Source organism: Cnephaeus nilssonii (genome assembly GCF_951640355.1).
Source record: "Cnephaeus nilssonii genome assembly, chromosome: 10".
NCBI classification, from domain to species: Eukaryota; Metazoa; Chordata; class Mammalia; order Chiroptera; family Vespertilionidae; genus Cnephaeus; species Cnephaeus nilssonii.
The window spans coordinates 72,141,489-72,161,840 of NC_137081.1; the positions used below are offsets into that span (position 1 = coordinate 72,141,489).

Consider the following 20,352-nt stretch of genomic DNA (forward strand, 5'->3'; position numbering starts at 1 on the left):
TTGGTTTGATTCCCAGTCAAGGGCAAGTACCTGGGTTACAGGTCCAATCCCTACCCCTGTTCAGGGTACATGTTGGAGGCAACCAATTAATCTCTCTCTCTCTCTCCCCCACACACACACACTCTCACCTCCCTTTACTTCCATTCTCTCTAAAAATCAATGGAAAAAAATATCCTCACTCCTTGGGTGAGGATTAAAAGAAAAAGAGGATACTATATAAACATTCACTAATGTTTAATTCTAGCAATTAAATGGTATTCATACGGAAACATATTAATTTCATTTGGAATTTATTTTGGTAAGTAGCTAAATTAATTTTTCCAAATTGACTTCCAATTACACCATTTAGTGCATAATCCATTATTTTTCCCTGTGTAAAAAGGTATATAAAAATAGTTATATATGTTTGGATATCAATGTTACTCTTCCTGTTTACTGATATCCAAACAGGAATTTTGAAAAAAATTGTTTTCAAAATTTTCTTCTATAAGTATGTGAATTTTTTTCACATCAACTTTAAACTCTTTTATCAATTAGAAAATAAAATTCCACTGGGAATTTTATTAAAATTCATTTATTTAAAGACAAATTTGGGGCAGTATATGTAACATAACTTCATTTATATTGGGCATACGTTAGTATCTCATGATAATCTTGTGTGCAAATGAATACAGATTGGAATCATTGCTTATAAGATAATCATTTTCAAAATGTCATTATTGTGGTAATTCAAATTATGTTATTAATTTCTCTAAATATTTTGTGTAGGTACTTTAGAGAGTCACTGACCCAAAGAAAACAGGAAATTAGAGAGGATGTGTGTGAGTGTGTGTGTGTGTGTCTGTGTCTGTGTGTGCACACGTGCACACACACACATAAGCCTGCTCGCACATTTATATTAACAGATCTTCAACTAGATCAGCTCTGCCTTTATCTACTTCAATTGTTGTGTTTCCACACTATATTTTACTTAAATAAAGGTCCGTGTGATTGGTGAATGAAATTATAGACTAAAGAAAATTACGTGGGTATGTACTGCAAAAATTTAAACTGTTAGCCCTGTCATATTATTATTTTTAAAACAATGACTTAGTAAGAAATTAAAGATATGTTTATATGACTGTTTGACAAAACCAAGTGGAAGAAATAATAAATATGCTGAGGACCAAATCAGGATCTTTTCCCCTCAAAAAAAAACCAAAAAACAAACCAAAAAAAAAAAAACAACAAAAAACACATGACAAGCAAAACTCAATGATCAAATTTAAGAAAGCAAACTTTAAAGTGTATAGATACTTGGTTCTGAAATTCTAATAGCAGAGATTCAGGATGGGGAATTAGCAGTAGCACATCTAAAAAAAAAAAAAAAAGAAAGAAAGGTGAGGGATTTAGCCATTAGAAAGTTTTTTATGAGTTGCTAGAAGGAAATAATAAAAAAAATAGTGGCCTTAGATTCCTCTTGCTACCTATATATTAAGTAGACTATTAAGAACTAGCCAGATACATCTGTAGAAACAGTTTTTAATTCTTTATATGCTACTTGAAATAAGATATAAAAATACTGAGCTTGTTTCAGAAAACAGAGATTAGATATTCAATAGAGTTAAGGATGACCCTAAACCTTATTGTGTAAAAACAGTAGAGGAAAATCAACTTTTGTTTGGAGTAGAAATGATTCAGAGAGAGAGCAAAAGAGCTGTTCGTAAATATTTGAAGGATTGCATAGGGCTTTATGGCCCCAGGAATGCAAACTAGCACCCATTTTTGGATACTCCTCGGACATGGATTTAAGCACAATATAAGGAAGAAATAACAGCTAGAGCTATTGGAACATGAAGCAAGCTCTCTCGGGACGTAATATGTAGCCTGTCATTGGAACTGTTCAAATGCAGGCAAGGGACAGCCACTTCAAGGAGAAAACTGCAGACAACACTCAAGCATAAATGGGTAACTAAATGAGATGCCGGATAGTGCCCCATTCAATCCAAAGATTCTGTGCTTCTATGACTGAAGGCTTTTATTTGCTATTAGAATCAGTGTGAATTGAAATGAATGTGTGTTTTTTTCAATCTAAATGAAAAACCCAGTTTTAAAAGAGGGGGGAAAGGGAGGTAATGGTTTCATTGTACTTTGTTTAAGTCAAATCAAAACAATAAAGTGAACTTCAAATATGTAAGATAGATCGGGAGATAAAGGGAGGGAACAGTTAAGGAAAAACGAATGGATGTTAATGTCTTCATATATGAAATATTTCTCATGTAAATTGTGTTTATTTTAGTTGGATGATTATCACTTTTCAGAAAAGTAATTATACTCAATATAATCAGAAATAAACCAATGATATATTTTATAACAGATTGCCTCACAAAGAAGTGCATTCAATGTTTATATAGCATAATCATTAAAATCAGAATACGTAGATTCTAATTCCTACTTCTCTTCTACCTAAATGTGTGCTGGGGAATATGACCATTGCCCTCTCCTGGCATCAATTTCTTCACATGTGGAGGGAAATAAAGTAAGTGACAGCAAATTTTCCTACCACTTCTGAAATGCTAAAACTCCATGAACAGAAAAAATCTGTCTTTGGCAATTCATTCCCCTAAGACCTATTTCCTCTTTCCTTTATTACACCCACCCCCAAGGATGATTATCATTTTGTGTCAAAACCTTACTGTGATTGCCCACTCAGAAGCCCAGTGAATTTTATATCATCTTGATTAGAGGACCTTTAAACCACGTTAGACAGTCTAGCAGATCTGTTTTGAAATTTGAAAGTGACTGCTGCTCGTTTGCAGTATCCTTGGGGAACTTATGTGAAAGACATTCAGTAAGGCTAAAATCGTTTTAAAAACATGGCTCACATGCAATTAATGAATGTGAAACACCCACACAAAACTCCTTTGGAAACTGAAATAAAATTCATGGTTTTGACATGATCTGACCTTTGATATATAATGTTTTCAATAACACCTTTTATCGCAGTTGGAGAGTGAAAATGAAGGAAACTGAGCTGATTCTAAACACCTGAGTTAAGAATATTATGGCAAGTAATGTACTTCATGAACTACTATAGCTGGCAACTTCTTGATATAATTGACAGAGTTAGATATAGTACACACTCAACAAATGCTTGTTGATTGATGATTGTGTATTGATTTTATTCTAAAGAACAATTTAAAATCTTTCATTTCCCAACTCCGTTCTTTTTTTCTTTTTTTTAATTCTCACCCAAGGATATTTTTCCATTGATTTTTAGAAAGAGTGTAAGATAAGAGGAGAGACACACAGAGAAACATTGATGTGTGAGAGACATATCAATTGGTTGCCTCCCACACACACCCTGACCAGGACCAGGGATCTAGCCTTCAAATTAGATATGTGCCCTTGACCAGAATCGAACCTGGGACCTTTCAGTCCACAGCCTGATAGTCTATCCACTGAGCCAAGCCAGCTAAGGCCCAACTCCATTCTTTAGCCAAACTTCAGCATAGAATGTACTAGTACATTGATGTTAGATGTAAGAGGCAGCAGTAATCTATCAAAATCTGTGTATTGCATAGATTTTGGCAAATAAAGACCTGAGTAAATAAGTTTGTTTATCTGTGTCTAATTTCATCATCTATGAAATGAGAAAATTGTGTTAAATGAATCAAAAGTTGCTTTCTGCATTTGAACTCCTATTATGTTTCATTGTTTGAATTGTGCTTTCAGGTTGAGTCCAGAAGGACACATCCTATATAATAAAGAGGTAATGTGCAAATTGACTGTCACACCCTCACAAGATGGCTGCCTACAACCAGGCCAGTAGGGGGGTTAGTGAGGGATGAGCAAATGACTGAACAAGCAGGCTGCATGGGGCGACCAGACTGGCAGGGGGTTTAGTGAGGGACGACCAAACAACTGAACAGCAGGCTGCGTGGGGCGACCCAGCCAGCAGGGTGGCTGTGAGGGGCAACCAGGCTGGCAGGGGGGGCAGTTGGGGCGACCAGGCCAGCAGGAGGGTCAGTAAGAGGCGACCAGGCAGTCAAGGGGGTGCAGTTGGGGGGACCATGCTGGCAGGGGGGCAGTAAGGGGTACCAGGCCGGTGGGGGGGGGGGCATTTAGGAGCAACCAGGCTGGCAGGGGGGGCAGTTGGGGGCAATCTGGATGGCAGCATGGGGCAGAGTTAGGGGTGACCAGACTAGCAGGGGGGGCTGTTAGGGGTGACCAGGCAGGCAGGAAGGTGAGCGATTAGGAGCCAGCGGTCCAGGATTGTGAGAGGGATGTCCGACTGCCGGTTTAGGCCCATTCCCCGGGATCAGTCCTAAACCAGCAGTTGGACATCCCCCAAGGGGTCCCAGATTGGAGAGGATGCAGGCTGGGCTAAGGGGACCCCCCCCCCCTCAATGCACAGATTTTATGCACCAGGCCTCTAGTCTATACATATAAAAGCCTAAGTGACTGGTCAACCAGTCGCTTTGATGCACACTAAACACCAGGAGGCAGACGCTCAATGTAGGACGGGCGCCAGATGCAAGGCTCATGGCTGGCTGCCGCAGCCCGGAGACCACAGTGAGCCTACTGAGTTGTGTTGGCAGTAGGTGCAGCGGTGCCGGGATGAGCAGGAGCAGCAGGTGGTGTTGGACTGCCGGTTTCGGCCCAATCCCCGCAGGCCACACTGAGGGACCCCACCGGTGCATGAATCCGTGTACTGGGCCTCTAATATGTTCATAATTTGCTACCTGTTACCCAACCCTTCTGCATTCAAAGCTCACAGCCACATTGTTTCAGAAAGTTAGCAATGTCATGTGGAGACAGAAACACCAGCTTTGAGAGCTACATTTGTGTGATCCTTTCAGAATCAAAGGTGCAGCTTTTACTTTGCTTCTTTCTCTTATTCTTTTATTTCATTTTATTTGGGCAGAAGGGAGAGAGGCGAAATTGGTAACATTTTTAAAATACTCAGTTTAGGTCCCCAAATCATATTTTTAAAAAATAAAACAATTAATTATTTGGTGAAATGAATACTAGCAATCATACCTTTCAATTCCCTATGGAAATATATAAACTTAAAGAACATTTCTTTTCATAATTTTTGGAATGAAGAAAAACTATTTCAAGAGATCAAAGTAGCAAAATGCAGCATCAATAAAATGTGATAGTGACAGCTTTTACTTGAAGCAATCTAGTAATAATCTTAACAGAGTTTCTATGGGGAAGTTGGCAAAACCAACTCACAGTTTCTGTTCCTGAAGCCCGAAAGATAATCAGGAATGATGTGCAGGGGAAAAAGGGGAATCGCAAAAGATTGAATTGTGGTATAAAGGGTATTTGGAAGGGTAAGAAGGTTTTATGGCACTTTCAGGTGGATTAATATTGTGATCAGACTTCAGCTCTCTGACTACTCTGAGCTTCAGGTTTTCTTATCTGTGAAGTGGGTATTATAGCTCATGTATCATCAAATTGTTGTAACATTTCAAATAAATATTAATAAATAATACAAACATTGTGTAATATTTCAATATCTAAAGGGAAATAATCATTTTACCAAAAAATGTCCTTTTAAAAAAGTCAGTTTACAAACATTGCATGCATAATAGTCCTGGACATGATCCATATATTTTACTGGTTTAGACTATGAGGCAGAATACAAATCTATTCTTAAATTCTTACATTTTTAAACATATGATGTAATGAAGAAATATGAAATGTTGAAATTTCTAATCAGTCTAAAAGAGTAACAGCACACTCACTAGTCAATATTATTCTATATTAGTTTCAGATGAATGCATAGCGGTTAGACAATCATGTACTTTATAGGGTGGTATCCTCGATATTTATTCTTTTTTTTTAAATGTAATATTTTTTTTAAAATATATTTTATTGATTTTTTACAGAGAGGAATTGAGAAGGATAGAGAGTTAGAAGCATCGATCAGTTGCCTCCTGCACACCCCCCACAGGGGATGTGCCTGCAACCAAGGTACATGCCCTTGACCAGAATTGAACCTGGGACCTTTCAGTCCGCAGGCCGACGCTCTATCCACTGAGCCAAACCAGTTTTGGCGGTATCCTCGATATTTCAAGCACCCAACTAATACAGAATAATATAGAATGTAAACTGCAATTAAAAAATAAAAACTAAAAGAGTAGCTGCATGTGAACTGTAAAAATGAAGAAATAGTTTGATAAGAGATGAAGAAGTGGTTGATTTATAAGTCTGTGCTTCTATTTAGATAAGATAGAGGCAATTCAACTGATTATTTCTGCAGACCCAGGCAGGATGCTGAATGCATAATAGTGGCTCAATTATTGTTTGCTGAATAAACTTGAAGGGAAGGCAACTCAAAAATATAAAAGCAGCTTATACATTGGTGTTCATAAATTCTCCTTTCCTAAGTTGAAATAGAGCCCAGTTGAGGTATTCACATTTCTTTCTTGTTTGTTAGTTGATGCAAATAGTATGAAATGATGATAATACTTTGAACTCTAAAATCATAAGAATTTTGTTAAAATTAATTTATCATTTTAAGAGTAATTAGGATAGCCTTTTGAGAGAAGGAGTTGAAAATATATTGTTATCTCTATATAGGAATAGAAAATCTATAGCCTCCTTTTATAACCCTTTTCAGAAATAACTCAAATTCCTTCCACTTGAAATTCTATTTTCTTATAGAGAATCGTGTATAGACACTAAAGAGAATTAGTGATCCCCCAAACCTCTTCCTCTTCTGTATTCTGTTTAACTGTTGGAAGTCCCTCCATTTGATGAGTCACTTAATCTTGTTAATTGTAAATTATACTTGATTCTTTACTCTTCCCCACATCCAATAACATGCCAAATATTTCTTATAGAATGACTTCTCCATCATCATCACTGCTACTCCTCTAATATAGGCCCTTGACTATGGCAACAGCCTCCAGCATAGCTCCATGTCCTGTGTGTTTCAAATTAATATGCTGTGCTACAAGCAAAGCTATTGTTTTAAAAGTGCAGCTATTGCCTTATCACTTCCATGTTTGAAAGCTTTAATGGTGTACAAAAATATATTCAGAATAAAAGTGGCATTTCTTTTAATGTCCTATAAAGCAGTCTATGATCTTTCTCCTGCCTCATCTCTTAATATTCTTTGTTTTGAGTATTATTCTTCATCAAAATTGGATAGCTTGTAGTTTGCAGAATACATCATGCTATTTCATAACTCCATTTACCAGCACATAATTCTAAAAATCAAAATTGATTGTATAAGTGAATGAGATTTTATGATGTGTCAACTAAGTACTATGAAAAATAACTAGACAAAGTCTTTCTGATTGTTTTTCCCCTTAGCCTATACAACATTTCTTCTTTCACAGCCAGTGTATTTTTGTTGTTTTAGTTGATAATTCTGGAGCTCTGATGGAGCAACAGATAAAAAAAGAAAAGACAATTCAAGAATTTTAAAATGTTTATAAAGTTAGAAACTGGAATTTATAAACCCCAAAACATGTCAGTTAATGATATTGGTTGGGTAAAAAAATAACTTTTTAAAGTATAGGAAGAAATAAAGTTATAGGAGACATATGTCATTTTGCATAGTAGTAAAACATGTGAACCGTGGAAGCACAAAGCTTTGGGTTATCTCTGTACTTTGCCAATTATTAGGCATGTGATATGAGCAGTTATTTGATTACACTATGCCTAAGAAAAATAATGTACCTACTTCATGTGACTATACTGAGGATTCAGTGTGTAGATGTGTGTGTGTGTGTGTGTGTGTGTGTGTGTGTGTGTGTGTGTGTGTATCATCTATAAATTTGCCTGGCAGAAAATAAGTACTTGATAAGTATTATCATTAATTATTATTATTGTTAAGGAGAAAGAATGTGATCTTGTGTGTCTACAAGTGGGAATAAAGTTATCTTATAGAAAACTTACTACTAACTACCAGGAAAAAAAATACTAGGTTTTCCATTTGCAAAACAATACCTCTTGTTGGGAAATGATGAGTTGTTGCTCCCATATTTGGACTTTATTTGTATCCATATTATGTTTAATTCTAAAAGGATTGAGAGTTGTGGATTATGATGTAGTAAAGATTGAATAAATTGTAAAAAAAAATAACTATCCACATAGTAAAAAAATATATATATAAACTATAGTCTGTAATTACTTGCCTGTGCACTTTTGTATATTATTTACCAGTAAGACCAAAATCCAAATATGCTGGTTGTCTTGGGACCAAACAGAAAGAAATACATGAATGGATGTAGAAGGAAGGCACAGTGCATGCTTTCTTCAGAATAGATTTTTCTATTAGAATAAGATCCCTGTAGTGTGTGTGTGTGTGTGTGTGTGTGTGTGTGTGTGTGTGCGTGTGTGTGTATGTGTGTTTCTTCTTCCACTTTTTCTTTTGAGTACTCAGAGATTCATGTATGTAGACTATGTCTCCTTTAAGCCAAAGGGGGAAGCTGGTATCTCTGATCAGCATTATACATCCTGTTAATTTCTGAGAAGTTGCCCGGGTACCACAGAACTGAAAGTTACCATGGCATCTACTGTATCCAGGATTACCAAAGACATTCCCAAAGCCTCCCCTTTTGGTCTGGGTTTGTTGTATGTAAGAAGCTGTAAAAGAGCAGAGTGGCTAGAAGATGGTGCTAGATTTGATAGTAGGATTTTTGTACTTTTAGACTTTTTTTTCTTAAGAGCATGCATTGCTAATGTATTAGTAGAAGAGTAGCAACTTAATTTGGAAAGGTGGAATAATCAGGATGTTCTTATAAATAGAAGAACTTTTCACCCCATTACACAATCTGGTCCACAATCCACCCTGTTGTTCTTGCCAGAATTATACACATCAGTCTCTCCCACAATGGTTATAGCCAGTCAATTGTAACACCCAGGCAATTTTTTTCCCTCAATGACTTTTAAATACATCCTTATTAATTTTGTTTATAACAACTCTTTATAGGTGTCAATTATATATCCTAAAATTCACCCATTTTTAACTATATAATTCAATTATTTTTAGAAAATAACAGAGGTGTGTAACCATCCTATATAATAAAGAGGTAATATGCAAATTAATCCTCATGCCCTCACAATATGGCTGCCTACAACCAGGCTGGCAGGGGGGTTAGTGAGGGATGACTAAACAACTGAACAAGCAGGCTGCGTGGGGCAACCAGGCTGGCAAAGGGGGCAGTAAAGGGTGACCAGGCCAATGGAGGGGCAGTTAGGAGCGACCAGGCCAGCAAGGAGGGGGTAGTTGGGGGCAACCTGGCCAGCAGGGGGGAAGTTAGGTGTGATCAGGCCGGCAGACAGAGACAGTGAGGGGAGATCAGGCAGGCAGTGGGGGGGCAGTTAGGGGAGACCAGGCAGGCAGGTGAGCGATTAGGAGCCAGCAGTCCAGGATTGTGAGAGGGATGTCCGACTGCCGGTTTAGGCCCGATCCCAGAGATCGGGCCTAAACCGGCAGGCGGACATACCCTGAGGGGTCCCAGATTGGAGAAGGTGCAGGCTCGGCTGAGGGGACACCCTCCCCCGTGCACAAATTTTGTGCACTGGGCCTCTAGTGATTATATAATACTAGAGGCCCAATGCATGAAACTTGTGCAAGAGTAGACCTTTCTTTCCCCAGCTGCTGGCACTGGCTTCCCTCTGGCACCCGGGACCCGGGCTTCCCTCGCAGCCCCGGCTTCGTCTGGAAGGTCATCCAGAAGGACATCCAGTCTAATTAGCATATTATGCTTTTATTATTATAGATGTGGTCTTTTTTTGTGCTTCTTTCACATAGCATAATACTTCCCAGTTTTATTTATATTGTAGCATGCATTAGCATGTCATCCCTTATTATTGCTATATAGTATTCCATTGTATAAACATAAAATTTATTTCTCCATTTATCAATTGGTGACTATTTGAGTCATTTCCACTTTTTGGCTAATATGAAAAATACTCCCTTTATATGCAAGTGTTTATGTGGACATATTTTAATTTCCCTGAGGTAGCAATTTAGGAGTGAAATTGCAGGATTATTAAATCATCCACATTGGTGCTTGACCCACCTCAATCCATCCATATAACCACTAAAGTGGTTTTTGTAAACTGAGATTTTATTCTTGCCACACATCTGTTGAAATCTCTAAAGGGTCTCCTAGTGTTTTTTTCACATTCTACCCAATAGATAGAACACAATACAAAATATGTAGACACTGATTAATTTTACATCAGTCTTAGTCTTACTCCTTTTTTTCTAGGAATATTGGCTTTTTACTATCCAGTTAAGGGAGCTAGAACTTCTTGTTCCTCAAATGTCTTCAGGTTGTTCTTCCTTGTATTTGGCAGCCTAGAGTGTTATTTCTGCTATATTCAGCTCCATAATTCATCTTTTCAGTCTCATCTTCCTCAAAGAAGCTATCATTCACCCTCCAGATTTTTTAGAATCCATTTATATGTACACCAAATGCTCTACTTTTACTTAATATCATTACTCACTATTGATATCAATTAATTGTGTGAATAAACATTACTTAAAATAGGTCTCTACTTGCCCTAGTTGGTTTGACTCAGTGAATAGAGCATCAGCCTGTGGACTGAAGGGTCTTGGATTCCATTCTGGTCAAGGTCACATGTTCTGGTTGCAAGCTTGATCCCCAGTAGGGGGCACGCAGGAAGCAGCCAATCAATGATTCTCTCTCATCATTGATATTTCTATCTCTCTCCCTTATCCTTTCCTCTCTGAAATCAAGTATCTTACTTAATAATAAACAAACATGTAAATTGACCGTACTTCCGCTACGCCCACAGCCAATCAGAATGAGTATGCAAATTAACCCAACAAAGATGGCGGTTAATTTGCATATGTACCTGGGTCCCAGGAACATCCTCGGCACCAAGGTCACTCTGAGCCAGCCATCGGAGGAGCGGGGGCCCCTGCCCAAGCCTAATGCCTGGAGCGGAGGCTTTAGGCTTGGGCAGGGGCTGAGCTGGCAATCAGAGGGAAGGGGGAAAAAATCAATGGAAACATATCCTCCTCAGGTGAGGATAAAAAAAAATTAAAGAAAGAAATGTCATATCTTATGTAAGACACATCTTGAAAATTTCTAAAGAAAGTTGTCATTTTTTCATGGTGAAGGGACTGGAGTCCGTGTTAATGAAAATACCTTGGCATCTGCAGTGACTGACAATGGCTGCAGCATCGGGGTGATAGGACTGGCGCCTTCCCCTGATCAGCCCAGTTGCCTCCCACAAAGGGAGACCAGACTGAGGCTTAGGCCTGGTTGGGAGTGGGCCTATGCCATCAGTAGGACATCCCCTGAGGGCTCCCAGTATGTGAGAAGGGACAGGCTGGGATGAGGGACCCCTCCCCAGTGCATGAATTTCATGCACAGGGCCCTTAGTATATATATAAAAATAAACATATATATATCACACACACACATATATGTATATAAAGATATATATATATATTTTTTTAAATATGTCTCTACCAGTAAATAGCAAGGTTCATGAAGCCAAAGATCCCATCTCTCATATCCATTACTATATCTTCAGCTCCTTAAACAGTAATGGACACGTAGTAGCTACTCCAAAATGGTGGGGTTTTTTAATCTTTATTGTTGAGAATATTACAGATGTCCACCCACCCCTTCTTTCCCCCTTGTTCCCCAACCTCCTGGTTCTATCCCCGCCCCAGGCCTTCACCAACCTATTGTCTGTGTCCATGGGCAATACATATATGCATATAAGTTATTTGGTTAATCTCTTCCTCCACCCCTTCCCTCTGAGATTCACATCTGTTCCATTTTTCCATGATTTATTTTAATGAATAAAAGGACTCAAAGAGCAATTGATGATTGACTGGATGAAAACTATCAATCTAGATGGTACTAAACTAAAAAACGTATTTTTTTTCTTTCTTTCCCTCTCTTTTCAATGGAGCATAAATATGACTCCATATTACTTGCTTTCTTGTCTACCTAAATAACTTATTGCAAAGTTGGATATGGTGGTTTGGGCCTGATGTGAAATTCCAAATGGCTATATGCAAGAGATAGCCATAGGAGCAGGCAGAAAGCACATTATGAAGTTTGCTATGCAGTAATGCATAGTGAGGAGGAGAAATTGTAAAATGAGCTATAGAGGAAGCAAATCAGTATGGGATTGTGTTCTAGGATGCTTGATAATAAGAAAGTGATGAGTAATGCTCTCCAAGGGAGAGCTGGCATTTCCTGGGACTGAAACAGTCAAATTCACAGTAAGAGAGAAAAGCTTCTAAGAAACAAAACTTATTTGTTTTTTAACATCTGAATGCTTTCAAAGTGAAGTGATTATAAACTCATAACATTTTTCTTGCAAGTTCTGTCTCTGAAAACAATGTTCTAATAGCATGACAACTACCCTACAGTCTATTTCAAGAATGGTTATTATTGTTACAATATCTTAAAATCTGAGCTGGAAATCATTGGTCCTTGAAACTCAGCTAACTTTGGAGGCTGACATGTCCTTGATTTAGAAGAAGGCTCTGATTTTGTGCAGGACTGGTGCACCTTTTCATTCTAATGAGCAGACACCCGAATCAGGAGTGTGAAAAACGCAGGCAAGGGGTAGAGCTGCAAGTGTCATTCAGTTTAAATGAGGACTACAATTCTGATGGTGGAAACAGAAATTATATCTACACCCGGAGAAGTGAGGGAAGCTCGGTAAAGCTGTAACAAAAGAGGGTGTGACTTTGGAGAGATTTTTTAATTCTCTTCAATAAAAAAGAAGCTAAACAGATAAATTTCCCAAGAAGGCAATTTCTCCAGGCAGTTGGCAGCCAGAACGCAGCATCTTGGGAAAAAAGTTTATGGCTGAAGAATTATCAGAGACAGGGTGGGCTCTGAATCCTAGCAGGGGGTCATGAAGCTAACACAAGTCTTCTCAAATTCTACTGGAAACACGAGGGCACTGAAATAACTAAAGAACTCACCAGATTATCTTCTAGCTTCTGCAGCCATAGCACCCAGTGTTCATCTCTGACCTAGCGTCTACGATCGTTTTGTTATTCATGTTATTTTCCATGCATCTATCCCATAATAGTGGCATCCTCTCAAGAGCAGAAACTGTGATTTATTTATTTAGGCCTTTAGCACCTAGTACGGTTACCTATCACGTATTAGACCATTTATGTACTTATTTTTTAGATGCAAAAATAAATAAATTCCTTGATTATGGCAGTTGACCATTAGCAATGACTTTATTTTGCATTCAGGCTTACATCACACATTGAGAGATACCAAGGGAAAGTGAAAACTTGATTCTGTGATATTTTATTATCGGCTGCCGCAACTTTAAAAATGATGATTTAGCAGATGCTGTACTCTGTGAAGATAGAGGTAATTGTTAAATAATTTGTCCTGTTTACAATAGGCTAATGTTCAAATATTTGGGGCGCCTATTTTCTTGCATAAAAACCATTTACTGCCCTATCCTGTTTGGCTCAGTGAATAGAGCATTGGCCTGCAGACTGAAGGGTCCGGGTTTAATTGCAGTCAAGAGCACTTACCTAGGTTGCAGGCTCTATCCCTGGCCCTGGTCAAGGCGCGTGCAGAAGGCAACCAATCGATGTGTCTCTCTCATATCAATGCTGTCACATCAATGTTTCTCTCTCTCCCCCTCCCTACCAGTCTCTCTAAAAATCAATGAAAAAATATTTACTGGCAAATACATTTCTCAAACTAATGTAATGCTTGTGTAGTCTACTGTGCCTCATTTAAAAAGTGGAGGATGGTGTGACTTTCAGACAAGAAGCTGAGTGATGACACGTATTAATACAGGCAAAGTGTATGACATATCAACTTAAGTCTCATTGAATCCAAAGCATAACTGACATAATCATGTGATGTTCTCATTCTACAGCTCCTTGTCCCCATATTCTCAGTACTGAGATCTGAAGTGGGACATTCTTTCTGTGCTAATGTTGGCAAATAATGTTCATTGCTAACAATACACCATCTATTTAGAAGGAGCAGAGATGACATTTTGCTGCTTTTCCTTTAGGGTCATAAAACTGCAAACTGTCTCTGCTATAGATATTAACACCATGAGCAAAATCACTCCCTTAAACCCTGAGAGCCCCCCCCCCCTTTTTTTTCCAATATATGGATTATCAGTGATGAGAAGAAAAAAAGAATAAAGTAAAATCAAAAGTACCTTTGAAATTTGTAAGTCCTTTTTGACAGACTAACCAGTTCCTTTGATTTTTTTTTTGGTGTGATTAATAGCCATAGGAGTTATGTAAAAAAATTAATCCAAAGTACCTTTGTATTTGATTCTTTTTTATCTTTCTTTATTTCAAAGAACACAGGAACTTAAAGGATTTCCTCTCAGTGTGTTACTTTGCTCTGTCAGCATCAGCTTGGATGAACGTACTGTGGAGGCTGGCATATCAAGTAGTATAAAGCACTGGAGTGCTAGATATTGCCTCTGGCACAAAATGTACGGTACTAATAATACCTCATTTATCCTACTACTGCCCGCAGAAAACCCGTAAGTGCTAAGCATAATTCATTTTGTCTGCACTAGCTCACTAATCCTTTTGCATTAGCACTTTCCAAGGTGTCCATTGTTGTTGGCAATTGTCTTCCTGGTGGGAGACTCTCCAAGTTCTAGGTGCCAAGGAGTTAAAGTGGTATGGAATTATTAAATCATTGAATTTCCTCTGTGAGGGATGCCTGGTAAATAAATCTTTTTGTTATGCAAATTTGGCCCATGGACTATTCTTGGGAAGTCTGTCATCATTAAAGATGTAGAAGCAACTTTGCCAAGCATGTAATGCTTTGTTTGTCTTCTTGGAAAATTTAGTGTCATAGTTAGAAAAGTTTTAGGAAATGTATTAAAGTATAATTGAAACAGGTTTAAATGCTGTGGGAAGTTACCCGGTGCCTCTCTCTTGTTTAGCTTTGCCTCAGTGGTTTTGGTGTATGTGTTTTTATGTTTTTTGTTATGTTTTTTTTTTTTTTTTAATTTGGAGTCTTGGAAACATTTATTCAGCTGAAATATTGGAAGAAGTCCAATGCAGAAAATGCATACTAGGGACTTTTCTCTGCAGCCTGGACCCCTGCCTGCTTAGCCCTTCTTGTCTTTCATCCACTGCCCCCAGCATACTTCCATCACCCGCTGAGGACTCCTCAGAGTACAATTTAAAAAGCACTCTGCTAGACCATAACTACTTGAGGGAAAATTGAGTTTAATGTCATTGTCAAAAATCACCCTGTAGTGAGCGAGGTAGCAATAATAAATTAATTTATTTGTTCACTCATTTAATTAGGTTTACATATGTACAGCAAGCATGTCAAACTCAAAGGCCAACATGGGCCAAATGAAGAAGGTTTAAGTTGTTGTGGGCTGCCAAAAAACAAAAGCTTCAATTTTCATAGAAACATAGGTTTATTTCCTTAGAGAGATGCTAAATACAAAGGGCAAAAATAAATGAGTAATCGTTAACATAAAATAATAGAACATTTTAATAAAAATTAACTTTTTCTTGAACATTAACTTACCAGACACTGAATAACTGCACAAATTAATAAGCGTAACGCAAATAAACCTATTTTTCTTGTTCTCCGAAAGCGATGTATTTCCTGTTGCACACACCAAACAAGTCAGTCCAAGACTAATGCCATGGCAATCGGTTGCTAAGATATTCACTGCCACTATTAGTGGAGAGAAATGTGCGCCTGCGTGCAAGGTGCATAAGGGAAATAAATGAATGCAACACGATTATAGTAATCAGCCATTAGCGAACATTGTAGTTCGTTATTAGTAATTATATATAACAGAGTATTGTAAAAATTAAGTTATGAAATTTTTATTAAAATTTTTCTTACATACCATTATATTGGCTGGGCCGCAAAAATATTCATTATAGGCCACATTCGGCCCATGGCCCGAGAGTTTGACATGCTTGATGTACAGTATTTTTTATGCCAGGTATAAACATAATTCCTCCCTTCAAAATGGATTAAGGAAAGAAAAATAATGTCCAAAAGAAGTGCCTATAGACGACTCTGCCATTTTTTATTTTATTTTATTTTTTGAAGCCTTTAGTGCTTTTTCTCGGCTGGGATTCAAGAATCTGGATTATGTGTTACTGGGTGAGTTTCTAATTTCCAAAGAAGGAAATTAGAAAGAATCCAAACTCAAGCTCGGACTAAATGGAACCAAGTTGAAAATTCTCAGGAGAGAAAAGAACATCAATATAATGCTAGAAGACAAGGAGTGGAGACGAGACATGAAGCATCCAGGTTCCAGACAGAGTTAGGAGCTCTCTTCTCAGCGGAATTCTTCTGGAGTTCCTGAGGGGCGGGTGGCAAGAAAAGACTTTCACAGATACAGATACCTGTCACATCAGGGTGCCCTCAAAGCATATGTATTCTGTGAACAAATAGGCATTTGCTAGTACAGACATATTGTGCAAAGTACTGAGGAAAGAGAAGAGGAGGAGCTAAGAGAGGGGCAATGTTGAGTTTAGGGAAGTATTTAAGATCACCTAAATTGGTAAATAGAAGTGTGTCATTTAGACAATATGTACCAATATATGGACAAACCTGGCAAGTAGTTGAGTATTGTTGAAATTCAAAGCAAAAAGAGTAGGAGGAAGAGAACATAATGTATGAAAGGGGGGAGCAGCCAGATCATGAAGGGCAGTGCCTCTCAGGTAATCAATTTAGAGATTGCCCCATCATGGGGAGGGGAGGAAAGAGAGGGGTTTGAGGAGGGAGAGGGTTCATGAAAAAATATGGTGTAGGAGGTTAACAAGATCAGATTTTTATGCTAGAATAACAACAGAGTGAGGGAACACTAACAGTACATTGACTGATAGAGTGATTATTATAATTATCAAAAAGACATTTCCCAAAGTGTTTTAACTTGAAGCATTCCATGCTTAAAAATATTACAGATTACTACTAGAGTAATAAAGTTCTTCATAGCCTTTGTTTTTAAATTGAGGTAACATTAGTTAATAACACTATAAACTTACAGATGTACATTATAATTCATTATCCGTATACACTACAGTGTGCTCAGTAAGCTGGCAGCTAGATAACTCTTTAATTCACATTTCCTATTCAATCAAAATAAAGTTGTCTGCAGAATCTGGTAACAGAATAGAAAAACACTTTATTCTTCCTGGCAACATTACACTAAGGAAATAAATTCAGACTCTGAATGCATACTTTGCATATCGACTATATTTATAATTTACATCTAAGAGTAGGATTATAATGAATGAATAGGGAGGAATTCTGGAAAAGTTGTTCATGGATATTCAATCAGCAGAGTAAAAATGTTTCAAGAGGAAGAAATGGAAAAATATAAGGCCTTTTAGAAGATTCATTAACACTATTTTTAATTTTTCAGCTTTATTGGGATACATTGATGAATAAAATTGTAAGATATTTAAAATGTGCAATGTGAAGATTCAAAATATATATACAGTGTGAAAGGATTCCCCTCACAGGGTTAATTAACACATCCATCACCTCACATGTTTACCTTTTCTCTGTGTGAAAGACATTTAACTTATACGCTCTTAGCAAATTTTAGTTATACAATAGTGTTATCATCTACAGTCATCATGCTAAACATTAGATCCTCAAAACTCATTCACTTGTTATAACTGAAAGTTGTACCCTTTACCAATCTCTCCCCATTCCTCCCATCCCAAACCCCTCACAACCACTTTTCTATTCTGTTTCTATGATCAAGAGTCAAACTTTTTTTCTTCACTGTGATACCATGCAGTATTTGTATTTCCCTCTCTGATTTACTTCACTTAACATAAAGCCCTCCAGGTTCATCCATATTGTTAAAAATGGCAGGATTTTCTTCTTTCTCATGATTGAAAAATATTTCATTATATATATCCATTATATATGTATTCATTTTTTTATCCATTTACTCATCAACAGAAACGTAGGATGTTTCCATACCTTGGCTATTGTAAATTATGATGTAATGAACGTAAGCATACAAAAATCTCTTCCATTTAATGGTTCTGTTTCATTTGGCTCTTTCCCAGAAGTGGGATTACTGAGTCATAAGTGCATAGTTCTATTTTTAATTTTTTGAGGAAACTTCATATTGCATATCAGTTCACATTACCACCCACAGTGCACAAGGCTTCCCTTTGCTCCACATCCTCACCAGTATTTGTTAGCTCTTTTCCATTTGATTATAATAGATATTTTATCAGCTGTGAGGGGAATCTCACTGTGGTTTTGTGATTAGTGATGATTAGTGATGTTGAGCACCTTATTTTCATGTAGTTGTTGGCCATGTGTATGTCTTCATTAGAAAGATGTTTATTCCGGTCCTTTGCCCTTTTTTTTTTTTTTTTGAAGGTCCTCAGCAGAAGGGTATACTGTTGCTGCCCTGTACGATTCATGCAATAAGCTGATCAGAAATGTGCTGGCAAATACATCAGCTGACAGCACTGTGATTCTGAGGGATGTGTCCTTGGGGAAACCAGCAGCTGGCCTTGCTGTGCACACGGACAAGGTTCAGACTCTACAGTTTCATCTATTTGAAGCACAGACTCCGATTTCTGGATCATATGATAAGTCAGTGGCTTTGTATGACTGCCAAAGTCCAGAGGAAAGGCTTCGAATGTGGTGATTCAGCGAGCAGATTGAGAGAGTGACTTGGAATCACTTTTCACCTTGTCATTTTTTGGCCAGTACAGATGACTGCTTTGTATATAATTTGGATGCACGTTCAGATGAGCCAATTTTTACACTTAATGCACACAATGATGAAATCTCTGGTCTTGATCTCAGCAGTCAAATCAAGGATTGTCTTGTGACCGCATCGGCAGACAAATAGGTGAAGATCTGGGACATATTGGGAGTTAGGCCAATCTGGTTCAGTGCAGAGACATGAACATGAGAGTTCTCTTCTGTTCTGCCTGTTGCCCTGACCTGCCATTTATTTATGCCTTTGGAGGTCAGAAAGAAGGGCTCTGGGTCTGGGATATAAGCACAGTCTCTTCAGTCAATGAAGCATTTGGAAGATGAGAAAGGCTTGTTCTTGGTAATGCAAGCAATTCATCTATGAGTGGCCCTTTGCGAGCAGGAGCTCAGATACACCAATGGAGTCTTGATGAGGATTATACAATTTCCTGTTTTGTTTACCTTAACACTTAGAGTTTTTAAAAGCTGGCCTAAAAATGTTCCATATAGAGTGACAGAAACAAAATCCATTTCCTACACCAGACATTCCTCACTACAGCTGTGGTAGCAGCAAAACAGGGCCGCTCTGCATGCTTGCCGTTGAGTGTGTAGTGTACAAACTCCTGTTGCAGGTCTCCTTGGAAAGGGTAATAAAAAAAGATTTTTAAAAAAGAATTCCTTAAATATGCCACCTGTCACAGGTGCAACCTAAGTTTGTAAACTAGCTACTAATTTATATAATTTTTAAAAAGAGGGAAATCCTGTAATTTTAATAGATGGGTTAGCCCAGGTGAGGAAGGGCTGTGGTTTGGCCAAGATTGCACAGTAGGCCACGAACAGAGGCAGGAGCCCCAGGGAGTGTGCTTTCCAAACCAACTGTTCTCCAGTTAATGCTCATGACTTAGCAGTGTTCTCAGTCAGTGCTACTGTAAACAGTGGCCTTAAACAACTCGTTAGACCAGGTGGACTTGACATTTCCAGAACATTCCATGCAAAAGAACAGAATACACATTCTTTTCAAGCACACATGAAAAAATTCTACAGGACAGATCATGCTACCCCACACAACATGTCTCAATAAATTTTTAATTATTTATTTATTTTAGTTTTTCTCTCCCCCTTTCCCTCTGGTAATCACCATACTGTTTTCTGTGTCTATGAGGAGTTTTTTTTTTCTTTCTTAATCCCTTCAACTTTTCCATCCAGCCTCTCCCTCCCCCCAAACCCTTTGCCCTCTGACAGCTATCAGTCTTAATAACATATTTTCCAATAGTGTGTGAAACTAGAAATCAACTACAAGAAAACTGGAAAATTCACAACTATGTGGAGATTAAACATCATGTACCAAATAATCAATGGATCAAGAAAGAAATCAAAAGAGAAATTAAAAATAGAAACTAAAAAAAAAAACAAAACAATAGAAAAGATCAATGAACTAAGAGCTGGGTTTTTTAAAAGCTAAAATTGACCAATCTTTAGACTCAGAGAACTCAAAAATTAAAAAGTGATACCACAGAAATACAAAGGATCATAAAAGACTACCATGAACAAATTATGTCCCAACAAATTGGACAACCTAGAAGAAAAGGAAAATTACTAGTCTTTTGAAGAAATAGAAAATCTGAAAATAGATTGCTATTAGAGAAATTGAATCAAGAATCAAGAACTTCCC

The 20,352-nt window shown here is 37.7% G+C and overlaps 1 pseudogene across 1 annotated transcript; it reads left to right on the forward strand.

Annotated features, from left to right (window-relative positions):
* The first annotated feature begins 15,891 nt into the window (after positions 1 to 15,891).
* On the forward strand, positions 15,892 to 19,111 carry LOC307106067 (periodic tryptophan protein 1 homolog; annotated as a pseudogene). The gene is made up of 2 exons: positions 15,892 to 15,923; positions 18,354 to 19,111. The product of its transcript is annotated as a periodic tryptophan protein 1 homolog (transcript).
* Positions 19,112 to 20,352: the final 1,241 nt, after the last annotated feature.